The 10,456-nt window shown below is 49.1% G+C and overlaps 1 long non-coding RNA gene across 1 annotated transcript; it reads left to right on the forward strand.

The window, feature by feature from the left end:
- The first annotated feature begins 2,642 nt into the window (after positions 1-2,642).
- On the forward strand, positions 2,643-9,399 carry LOC108639498. Its single transcript, XR_001920553.1, has 3 exons — positions 2,643-2,700; positions 6,839-7,020; positions 9,316-9,399. It is a non-coding gene; the product is annotated as an uncharacterized LOC108639498 (long non-coding RNA).
- The last annotated feature ends 1,057 nt before the right edge of the window (positions 9,400-10,456 follow it).

A 10,456-nucleotide genomic window follows, 5' to 3' on the forward strand; every position in this document is an offset into this window, starting at 1 on the left:
ATCACCATGTCCAGTCTGGGACAAGGAAGTTTTGTGGAAGCCTCTGGACACCATGGGTGTAACCAGCAGCATGTTTCCTTACCTTCCAGAATGATTTGCTTAATCAGCCTTGGCTTCCTGCTCAATCAAGCCAGCTCCTTTGGTGGGGAAGCTGGCCTGAGGGGCTGACAGGGGCTGCCCTGGGAGAGAAGAAGGTTCAGAAGCTGGAAAACTCTCCCTGGAGGGAGCCATGAAGGAAGTTTAAACTAATTTAGCATAACAAAGGAAAGGTTAAGAGGTGACTTGGATCATCATCTCTAAATACTTATTTAAGAATGAGACTTCTGGGAGCAGAGAGCTGTTTAATTTGGAGGGCAAAGGCATAACAATATACTATGCCTAAAAGATGAAGACAGGTAAAATGGGGTGACTCCCTTGTTAAGATTACCTACTAATGTACTTGGGGATAGTAGAGTTTCCATCCTTTGATATCTTCAAATCCAGATTGAAGATCTCTCTAAAAGACAAGCCTGGGGTCAGACAGAAATTATGGACTTGTGTTTCCGTGCCCTGTGTCTTGCAGGAGTTCATATTAAATGATTTTATCTGATCCTTTAGCCTTCAGATCTATACATCTCCCTGCAATAGCTAACAGCTGCCACAAATCTGCTAAATCCATCTGGTAGTTTGCAGATGACCATGATGTGATGCACTTTGTGTCTGCCTCACCCCAAAATGCAGTCCTGATGTACAACTGGGACCTCTGTGCCATGGCAGACTGCAGAGCCCCCTATTAGCCCGCCTTTCCCTCAAATGGATTTCAGTGGTGCAGCATTTTCCTATGCTATTTTTTTGTCTAGGAAATGGCTGAAAACTTGTTGCTACACAGTCTAATGAAAGCATGTTTTGTGGTCCAGGCTCTGCTGTTTGCTGAGGGCTACTACAGTATCCATCATCTGCAGAGGCCATAGGACTTTATTTCTGCTGAGCTCTGGCTACTCTGAAAGCGACCGTCACTGAAATAGTGGGAACCGATACCTGCTTTTATGGAAAACTTTACAGTTTGGGAGAAGGAGCCCTCTCTTGCCCTCCCCCCCCCCCCCAGATGTTTGTGTTTCTGTTGGGCAAGTCCAAATTTGCCTGATGGGGGCATGAACCTAAAGCTCTCAGTGTCCAAATCCACCTGATTTAAGGCTGCTGCATGTTTGAATTTTTTCTCCTTGGAGTCCTTGAGTTGTGTTAATGCTGGGCTTTGAATTTGCTATTCCTCCCTTGAATCGCTATGCTCTGTTGCCCAACCGTGCAGTAGTTCCTCAGCTGATGTAAATCAGTTTAGCTCCACTGCCTTCACTCCTCTGTCACGTACCCAGGCTTACACTGTCTCCCCACAGCCCAGAGCCCTGAGGCAGCCACCTCAGCAACCCCACTTGGCCCCACAGGCCCTGCATAGAAAGGTGAGGTTTAGCTGGAGTTTCAGTTAAAGCCCAGTCTGCTGGGGCAGAGCTTTGGTGGAGAGGTCCTCTTGTCATCTCAGTCCTGTGGCCAGGACTGGACTCTCATATCTGCCACCCTGTAGAATAGGCAGGTGAAGTGTTGCTGGCTGTGAGCCCCCTTGGTGCTGGGGGTGTGGAGGATCCAACCTGGTGAATGTTGCTATACGTGAGAAGGCAGTGTCTCTGTGATAGGTCCTTGATTTCAGCAGGCTTCCTAGTGGATTCGGACTTCCAGCATGACTCAGGGTATTGCAGTGAATCTTCAAGATAACATCTTTTGCTTGCCAACATGTAGGCTGGCTGCCAAAGGTGGGGGAGGAGATCTGTTGTGAGTCTTTAGTATGTGCTCATAGTAAATAGATACATGCCAAATTGATTACACTTGCTTTTCTATTTCTCCACTAGGAATTGAAGGAAAGGAAGAAGTAGTCCCCTGTGGTCTGCCCCAAACCACTGCCTCACACTGCTTGGTTTCTCAGGTGCCTGTAGCTGCCTGCTGCTGCAGCAGCCAGCACACACCCCAGAAACAACAGTGCTGGGATCCAGTTTTTGCAGTGTGGATCAAAACCTGCTGACCCGCTGACCAGGATGCTCTCCCATTCTGCGTCTGAACATACTGCTGGATGAGAGAGGTGCAAGTGTCCCGGGTGATGGGTGAAGGGAACCAGAATGCAGCAAGGCAAAGTGACATGGGGTGCTCCTGGCTGGGGTCAGAGCTGCCCGTGGCAGGGACACCCTGCCTGGTTCAGCCCTCGTCCTGCAGAGCATCAGTTTTTGATCGACTGCCTCATTGCCAAACCACTTATTTTTCCAGTTTAAACGCTTAATGCAATAGCCTTATTTCAAAGTCTGCCAGCTGAGCTGCCTCTGCTTAGGACTATCATTTCCAACTGTTCTCTGGCAAGATTTCTCAAATGATTTAAAAAAAAATAATCAAAGTTGTAACCACATCTGTGGCTGCCTTTGTCTGTGGGAGCAGGGAAAATTAGCTCAGAGGCCATCAGGTGCTTTCTGAAATGGAAGTCTTCTCCTGCAGATGGCACAGCTCATGGCGGTGGAAAGACCAGCCACTAATGTGGCTCTTGCTGAGACTCTGGCACTGGTGTTTCGTGACTGAGTGAAAAGAGCAGCCTAAAACCCACCTGATTTAGGCTGTTATCCTAAATCAGCTATGGATTCTCTTCACACACACCATCCAGCTGTCCTGATGCATTGGCAGGCTGACCCGGTAAGAAGATCTATACTGTTAGTGAGTGGTTTTACTTAAATGCTTCTCTTTTCCTATTAGTTCTTCCTAGACTGTAATGTTGGTCCGCCACTCTTTCCTAGCATGTCTGGTAGAGGAAGCAGCAACACAAATTTTTCCTTCCATGGAAGAGACTGACTAAGGTACAGAGCAAATTGGGAGCATTCTCTATGACATACCAATGAGGCTCCACTGGTTTACTGCAGCTGAGGCTCTGTCCCTGTCATCTCTAGGAAAAGTTGATTAGGTCCAGTGGATTGCTGACTTCTTTTATGAAGAAGCTGTAAAAAGTTCTTTTCTTCTGCTAGTGCTTTTCTCCAGGGAGTTGTTGGCAGAGAGAGGCGAGTGTCTCAGCAATAATACATTTCAAAGTTATTATGCCAGCAGAAAAGAAACACAAGGATTTGAACTTGGTAATATAAATTTTTTTATGACAGGACAGAACACTAAAGGGCTTCCCCCCCCCCTGCTGTGCAGACCTCCCTGGGTCTGCAGGGCTCCTGGCTGGCTGCCCTGTGGGGTGACGGTGGCTGCAACTGGGACCCTGTTTCAGGCCTAATCCTCCGGGAAGGTTCTGCCACTGAGCTGGCTCCCATGCTGGCTGGGAAAAATGGCAATTTGGATGGAACTTGTCTGGCCCTTGGGCATGTCCCTTCTTCTGGCTGTGAACAGATGGGGACCTTCTCCCTCTACCTATGAGTCACAGTGATGCATTCAGGTGCCACTGAGCCCAAATCTTTGTGCTGCTGTGGTAATGATAGGGCTTCCACATAGGAAATGAGTGAAATGTCAGCTGAGACCTCTTCTTTTTGTAATGATTAACCTTCCACTAATGATTTGATATAATATTGGGTGACATTGAGTGCTGAGCTATTGATGTTTAATGTGTTCTGAAGCAAGGGCTCAGGAAGCAATAAAGATTTACTCCAGCTAATGTGTGAGGGCTGGGCTGTCCCTGAGCCCTGTGCTTGCTAATGGCCTGACATGTTTGCCGTGGTGTGGCAGCATCGCCTAACAGAAGCTGAATTTCTGGCTAATAATTTAATTAAGACTTTGCTGTATTTTCAATTACTGGAAAAAGCCATGATTCTTTTCCGTTATGTGTTATAAAATCAGCCCTTCATACTCCACAGAGCCAGGGAAGAGCACCTCATACCTCTCTTTTGGCTCCTGATCAGTCCTGTAACAAAGCCTGCCTGCCCCACAGCAACATGTTAGGCCACACAGAGGTGCTGCCCACGGGGCAGGGAAGTGGCTCCCAAATGGAGGAGAGTAGCAGAGGCAGAGCACCTCACTGGGGCACTTACCCAGCCCTGAGCCCCTCCATGCCCCACACACAGCTGAGGTAGATAGAGCTGGCACAGACTGACACCACAAATAAGAAGGCGTGGGAGGAAAACTTGGAAGGACAAATTACTGTGAGTATTGATTCCCCCGGCTGCTTGCAGAGGGATTTCATTTAGCAACACTGCCAATGACATTATGTGCAGCATCTTGTCCATGGCTGGTTCCATGGCATTAAGAGAATTACTTTGGCCTAATGAATAGGAATAAGAATATTTCAACCTCCTCCCTGGAAAGTAATGGTGGATCATCAAGTGTGCAGCCAAGTTCAGGTTTAGTCACTTGCCAAGTGAATGCAAATGACAGGGTGTTTTATTTAATGGAGGCCATGGTGTGTTGGCCAAAACTGTTGTCTCTTCTCTTTGCGGATTGGTTTTTCCCCCTCTCTTGTAAGTCAGACTTTGTCTCTACTCCTGATTGGCTTTTTTTTTTCAAGTAGAAGAAATTTTTGCTGACTCTTGTACTGAAATCTGTCTCTAGATTGAACCAAAACTCCTCTATCAGCTGTATTTTATGCTGTGCTATGGGAAGAGGCAGAAGCTGATCTGCTGCTAGTGGTCACTGCCAGCCTACAGTGGGGCTGCAGCTCCCTGTCTCCTTCCAGCTCAAAGCTGGTGAGATGCTCCATTGATGTCACTGCTGCCCCATCTCTCTGAGACCAAGGGGACATTGTGGAGCCCCATGGTCTGGCACTGGGCCCTTTGCTGGCATGGTGGCATGGGAACACCCTGGGCTGTGATGCACTTGGGTTTGTATAGACCACTCACTCTTGCAGGGCACAAACACCTCTACTGTCAGCTGCCATTCAGCTGGGTACCCACCAACTGCTCCCCTCCAAAGCCCTCCTCTTCTGGCACAGCTTGTGGAAGTGCTGCTTCCCTCAGCCACTGTTGTTGACAAGAGGTTCGCAGGGGTGAAGTCCTTGTGAAGAACCAGCCCCTCAGCTGCTGTACATGCACCCAGCCCAAATGCCAGGTGGGTGCCTGAGCAGCAGGGTCCGGGCAGTGCTAAAGCAAGGCTGCACCCCCAGCCCACCATAGGGTCCAGCAAACTGAGGTCAGGGGTGCTACGGATGGGGGGTCCCATCTCCTTAGGGCCTGGATTTAAGGCTGTATGCTACACATACAGTGACTTATTAAACTCTTCAAACACAGGTTGTGCCTCGCCATGGCTCACAAATTAGATTGGCATGAAACAAAATCGTGAACTAATATTTTCAGATGGGACGTGATGTTTTGCTTCATCCAACAGTGATGATTTGCAATGGCTGAGGGTGGGCTTTTTCCCTGTTCTTTTGTAAAAAACCAGAAAGTGTTTGCAAAGTAAACTCTGACATTTCATCTGCAGACCAGTCACCTTTCAAATATAATAGCTGTGACTGTTCACTGGCAGTTAATCCTTGAATGAAAGTTTTTGCTTAAAGAGCTGGAGGGAGGTGGGATTTTTGCTTATTTGTTCAGAATCAGGGTTCTGTCCTAATTAATTTTTTAGTTGACAGGAAGAACAGGTTTCTGCTTTGTTTTGCCAAGTATTTTGATGTATGAACAGAGATGTCGTATGGGATGTGTGTTTGCAAAAGAGGCTGATGGGAAAGATCAAAACTGATTTGTTATGTTTGCAGAGAAAGAGGCTCCATATCCGTGAAACAGAGCAGGGAGTGACTGAAAGCCCCAGACACCAGCATTTTGAAGCTGAAATTGTGGCTGTAAGCTGGTGACCAAAGTCCTGTTGACTTTGCAGAAGCCATGATTTCATGCCAGCTGTCTGTCACATCCTGGTGTGCCCCCTCCAGTCCCAGTCTCTGACCTGCCTGGACAATGTAACTCACAGATCTGGGCCCTTCTCCTGTGGGATGAGCCCAAAGGCTTTTCCTCCTCCAAGGCTGAGCACAGCCAGGTCTGCTGAGTGAGCTGGGCTGGGAGAGATGCTAGACAGGTCTCTGACCATTTGCAAACAAGCTGCAAAATTGTGCTCACAATAGGGCTGCAGAGCTGCCTTTTGACTGGAACCATGCCTGGAAAATGTATTTCCCAAGTGGGACTTCAGCCATTACAAAACCCTGACTGATGTGGTCGAAGAACATGGCAAACACATGACCCGTTGCCACGATCCCCCAGACTAGATCCTGCTAATGTGCTTGTTTAACCCTCTCTGACACCACCCAGAAGCTTCTGCCTATAAATGTCACCAGTGTCAGCCCTTCCTGGTGCAAACCCTCCATCCCCACAGGCACAGGCAGATGGGAGCATCCTGGAGGAGAGTTGGCCTGGCTGCTGGGAAAGCAGCAGCAGAGAGCATGGGAACAGGCAAGGAGCTGGCTGCGTGGCTCCCATGGAGCCTGGGAGCAAGTGCTTGCTGTGAAGGCTCACCAGGGCAGTGTCATCAGTGCTGAATGGGGTGGGTCAGGGGATTGTCACCTCTTTCCTGACACCTCACTACTTCTGAAGGCTGTTGGTCCCCCTGGCTCTCTTTCTGCTGCCTAATTGTTTGCTCACAGCCTTTGTCCTTCATGGCAAGCCACTGCCAGAGTGGGTGAGCTGTGGGGTCTATGCTGGGATGGATAGGGGTAGGATAGCAGTCCTATTTGGGCTCCATAGCCAAAACCTATGCTTTATGGGTATGGTATCATGGCCTTGGGGACCCTCAAGGGCATGGACACCATGGGGGGAGCTCCCTTTTTACGCTGCTGCTTGCTGAGGATGTTCATCTCCACAGGCAGACATCAGCAGTGAGCTGCTATTGTCCTTCACAAGCTATTCTAACTTGTCTCTAACAGGTCTCCAAGAGCACAGTCCACCTGGACTGACTGTCATCCACAGCAGCACTGTGGCTGGGTCTGAAGCTGGTGCCAGCTGAGGCGCTTGGCAGAGATGCGCAGGCATGGAGCTGGGTTTTTTCAACTCTCCAAAGAGCTGCAGGGCCACGTCCTGACATTGGCATAGGCTGGCACTGTGCTTGGTGAGTTCAGAGGATGTTTTTACACAATTGGGGCTGGGAAGGCTTGAAGAGGGTTTCTTTTTCTTCATCTTTTTAAACAATAGATAACAGCAAAATCCATCCCCTGCCTTTTCTTAAGACAGCTCCTTTTCTTGATGGGTAGATAGATATAATGAGATTCTCAAACTCATAAATCTGCTGCGACTTTATTACCTGCATCTGTTGGAGATGATGTGAAGAGAACTTCATACAGAGAGGACTCTTGAAAGGTTACAAAGGGAACTAGCATTCTTCAGAAAATCTTCATCTAGAGAAAACAGCCAAGAAAACCCATATAGAAAAAAGCACTTGAGCTGGATGAATAGGTATCAGGGCTGAATGTAAGTGACACTGGCAACAGGGTACCTTGTTGTGAAAGCAAATGCAGCCAGTCCTCTGTGTGGGGTAGCTCTGGTGCAGGAGCCAGCCTCTGGCTGCCGTGCACAGCCCTCAGCCCCAGGACCAGGTGTGCAAGGGGCTGGTCAACACCCCTAGGCTTGCACACCCAAAACCCCTGTGCTGGCAAGGGGAATACACAAACAGCAGCTGAACTGAAAAGCGCTGTTGCTTTTTTATTTGCCCTCTGGTAGATGTGCCCCCATTGCAGCTCTACCCTGGGGCAGGGACACTGGTGAGAGGCAGCCCCATGGCTTAGACCCTGCCCTAGGCTGCTGGGTCTGCCACAGTGGACAGCCCTGTGAGTGGGGTGATGGCACACCACAGCCTCACCACATCCCTATGCTGCTCCACCGTCCTTCTGGGCTCTCACAAGGTCACTGGTGGAACCAGTGATGTAGGAATGGGAAGTGGTGCAGGAAATGGGCACAGGAAATAACTATTTGTTAAGCTGCTCAGAAAATCTGTGGGGATCTGCCTGGCTCCCAGGTGAGCTGGTGGCAGCTCTGTGCTTGTTGTAGAGCCCTGGTCCAGGGACTGGCAAAACTCTTGAAAGATCCCAGTAGCTCCTTAGCAGGGTGGGTACTTCTCAGATGGGACAGGTACCTGCTCAGTGTGGCTGTGGCCAAGAGAGCTGCAGGAAACTGAGAAGGTCCCAGCCTGGAGCTTGCCCCGGGACCAGTGGTCAGGGAGTTGTCATTGCCAGGCAGAGCACTGCAGTTGGTTAAAATAGGCTTGAGATGGTGCTGGAAGGTGCTGCCTGCTCCCAGGGCACAACAAGCTGTAGTGAAAGGTCATGTCTGCAGTGTGATGCAATGATGTTTTCAGGATGCCATAATGCAAGCTGGCACCTATTTTAGTGGCAGAGATTTAGGCTTCAACCTTCTACTCCCCATTGCAAGGGGGAAGATGTGCTTGCTGGCTTTCCTGCCCCAGGTAGCTTCTGCTCCCACTGACACCTGACCCTTGCTGAGACAGGGCGGCAATCCAGAAAGCAGAGTTGCAAGCAGGGAGAGAGCAGATGACATCTTTAAGCTGTGATCATTGAAGAATATTAACCACTCTTGGGCTTTGTCACTGCCAAAAAGTGATGCTTGAGCAACGTGGCGCCAGGAATCCTGAAGTCACTTTTGTAGCCTTGGAAAATGCAGCTGCTTTGGGATTTCAGCCCAAGACGGCTGTTATTATCCACTGTGCAGAATGAAGCTTCTGTTGGGAGCTTGTACAAAGGCCATCAGTCTTCCCAAATAGTGGTTGTTTTTATCACCTGGCAGTAATGATACTCTCTGGTCCCTTTAATATCCGAGTCTGTTCCCAAAGTGAGATCGGGAAACTCATTTCGGGCTCACCCCCTCCGAGGGAAACAGCTTACAATTTTCTACCAGGTAGCCATTCCGTTGTGAGAATGGGCATGGCTCAGCTAATAAAAACCTCGCTGACAGACAGGACCTCCTGGAGGTTTATCTAAGTCGTTTGTTTCAGAGCAGAGCAACATATATCAGGGCTGAAATAGGTGCCAAGCAGCAATCCTAATGCACACAGTGTCTCTGCTGTAATTGATTCACAGGCAGGACAAATACCCGGTGGAGAGTGCAAGGGGCCCTGCCTACTCTCCCAGCTAAAACGTTATAACGTTCTGTGAAACAGTATTGCTGAAGCCCGTGGCTAAAATCCAGCTTGTGGGCTGGCTGGCTCTAAAACTGCATCACCCAAAATATCCCCATCCCCGCTTGCATTGGCTGGGGCATTTGGGGTCCAGTCCAGAAGGAAACATATTAAAAAATGGATCAAAAGTAGTGATTCTTGCCAGTAATGTGTGTGCAGCATTGCATGTGCATTGACTTTCATTTTTTGGCTAATGCTGTTTTATTGTTCCTCCAGGTAAATGTTCAATGAGGAAAGGTCTTGTCCAGTTCCTTGTTTTGGTCAGTAAATGCCATGGGTGCCGTGGGTGGGAGGCTGCTGCTTGCCATCTGGGACTCTCTAGAGACAAGGGTGAGTGATGGCAGTGACACCACCTAAAACCACAGGGAATTATGAATTTTAGGGATGGCTAAAGTTGATGGGGATGGCTTGGTGTGACGGTGTGGTGTAATGCAGATGATGGCTCTGGGAACACCCAAATTCCCTGCACTAGGAAAGGGCCCTAAATTTTGTTGCTTGTCTGGCATCTCATCCATACACATGGGGGCAGCTGTGGTACTGCCTCCCCATTGCTCAGCGATTGGGGAACTTGGGGTGGAGAGGTCCCTGGAGAGGTGTGAAACCTCACCTGACACCCCTAAGCAGCCTCCCCAAAAATACAGGCTGGCTAGGGGAGCAGGCAGCAGAGAAAAGCTGCCATATCCTGCAAGCTTCTTAATTTCATCAGCTGCACAGGGCTGCTTTGCCATGCATCCCCCCTGCACGGGATCAGGTGGTATTGGAGACTTGATCCTCGGGAAGGGCTGGGGGAATGTCTTATGGTGCAAAACCAGGGGAGCTCAGCCTGTTTAGCTTATTAAAAAGAAGATCAAGAGGTGACTTAATTGTGCTGTGTGAGGTACCTTCATGGGGAGAGAAAGGCAGGTATTAAAAGACTGTTTAATCTAGAGGAGAAAGGCATCGCATGAGCTCACGCCTGGAAGCTGAAGCCAGACAAATTCAAATTGTGAATCAAACAGACCTTTTAAAAAGCGAGTGTTAATAAAGATTAAACTACCCAGGAGAGCAGCGCATTCCCTTGCCTTTGATATATTTAGACCCAGACAGGATGCATTTCTGCCCCATACACTTGAGCCAGGCAGGAGTTACTGGGCTTGGTACAGGAGTAATTGGATGCCAAACTCAGCCCTACATCAGGGAAGGTCAGGCAAGATGATCTAATGGTCTCTGCTGGCTGTCAGTGCTCCCATGCCTGGCATCTGTGATTTGTGTGCCTGTGGCCAGCTGGCTGTCAGGGATGTGGCTCTACCAAGAAAAATCAGTGGGGAAACACAAGGAACATGGTACTATGTCAGAAGGGACAACAAGGAGACAAGTG

This window comes from Manacus vitellinus, unplaced genomic scaffold, assembly GCF_001715985.3.
Source record: "Manacus vitellinus isolate BGI_N305 unplaced genomic scaffold, ASM171598v3 scaffold_20_pilon, whole genome shotgun sequence".
NCBI classification, from domain to species: Eukaryota; Metazoa; Chordata; class Aves; order Passeriformes; family Pipridae; genus Manacus; species Manacus vitellinus.